This window comes from Podarcis pityusensis, assembly GCF_964106645.2.
Source record: "Podarcis pityusensis genome assembly, chromosome: 1".
Taxonomy (NCBI): Eukaryota; Metazoa; Chordata; class Lepidosauria; order Squamata; family Lacertidae; genus Podarcis; species Podarcis pityusensis.
Genome location: NC_138028.1, coordinates 54,999,591 through 55,001,269, shown reverse-complemented (window position 1 = coordinate 55,001,269; position 1,679 = coordinate 54,999,591). Strand labels below are relative to the sequence as shown.

Sequence of the window (1,679 nt, the reverse complement as noted above, 5' to 3'; positions counted from 1 at the left end):
TGCTTGCGGGTCTACTCATGATGGTTGTGGGTCCATCTCTTCCTTTGAACTACTGATATACATAAGCAAAAGTTTGTGCAATTATTTTTCTTCTTCTAAGATGAGTAGTTTCTACATGGAGTGATAATAACAGTAGGATATTGGGAGGATATTACCAAACCCTTTCTCTTCTCCTCTCCTCTTCCTGGAAATGTAGTCTGTGTGTAGATCCTTGTTGTGCCAATTCCAAAAATAACTGGTATCACACAAGTATCAGCAGTCAAATATGCAAACAACTCACACATGAATAAAAAAAGGATACGGTCACCTGTTGGTTGTTGGCACATTCTACCTCTTGCATGGGCAGTTTTATTATGGGTGGGATGGCAAGTATGTATTGGGTGATATGAGCCAAATTTCTATTCCCCCTTTTTTTCTCTTTCTCTGTCTCTCAGGTTATACCAGAGCCCTTGTTTACCATCTATAGAAAAAAGAACCAAAAACCTGGTTATTGAAAGTATCTGGTTACCCTTTCAGTTTTCTGCTTAGACTGGTTGGGTTCTAGTTCAGGTTGAAGGTAAATATAAGATGCTAGGTTTTGGTCCTGTCTGGGTTTCAGTTCAGATACTATTTGAGATGGTGCTTAAGGATACATTGACACCAGCTTGCAGAGAGGAGCACCAAAGCAGAGTCTTGGATGAATAAGACTTTGTTAAAGGGATTTGAATGAGGACAAGGAAGTGGTCTGATGGACAGGGGGAACCTATCTCAGACAAAATGGCTCAGAAGCAGGAGCAAGAGAAGGAGATCAAAGGCCATACAGAATGCAAGATTGCCCAGAATAGGGGACTCAGAGAACCAATGTTAGTGGAGACAGAAAAGGAAGCAGATGAGAACAGAGAGCTTCAAAGATAATGAAAAGTAAATCTTAAAAACAAAAGTGAAACCAGCTTATTCACCTAAACGTGCTGTACTCTTCAATATCAGCAGAGGGGTAGAAAAACAGTCTTTCCCCTCCATCCTTTGAAGTTACTGAGCCATAGAGCTCTGATCAACAGCTGCTACTAGCTGTCCACAGAATGCCTGCCATTGTTCCATTTCAATAACAGTACGAGTACTCATATCACAGAGAGGCATAGAACTCATCTCTCAATAAGAGCCTTGAAGGCCCCAGGGCAGTGTTGCTTTCATAAAAGGAATAGATTTGATTTACTCTGCTATTTTTAACAGAATTGAAAAGGAGCAGAGGGAGAGTGTCTCATCACTGTATCAGTCCTGACATGCTGACACCCCAAGCTTCATTCGATGAACAGCCCTCAGTCAGCTGGCGTATGTCAAGAAAGCATGCAGAGTGGGGACATTTACCTTCCACTCCCATCTATTTTGCCTAAACTAATATCATAGTTGTTGACACATCCTTATTGATTCAGACCCAGCTTGGTCTATGACAAGCTTCCTGTTGGTTGCCTGGTAACCAAAACAATCTTGCAAAGGTAGCCAGGAGCCGGCATTCCAATTCCAAGATGCAACTTTTAAACTTTTGTTAAATTAAGCATTTGATTGCTTTTGGGCAAACCACACTACTGGAATGTGTTTGTGGGGTATGTGTGTATTTGTGCATATTTATTTTTAATGACTGGAAGAACGAAAAATATAATTCCCTTATAGGTACAGAACAATGCACACAACGTGTCCAGAGG

General features: G+C 41.0%; 1 long non-coding RNA gene across 1 annotated transcript; it reads right to left on the bottom strand.

Annotated features, from left to right (window-relative positions):
• Positions 1-310: 310 nt before the first annotated feature.
• Positions 311-1,426, bottom strand: LOC308475410. The gene is made up of 2 exons (XR_013985160.1): positions 939-1,426; positions 311-460 (listed from the first exon to the last, which is right to left on the bottom strand). It is a non-coding gene; the product is annotated as an uncharacterized lncRNA (long non-coding RNA).
• Between the last annotated feature and the right edge of the window lie 253 nt (positions 1,427-1,679).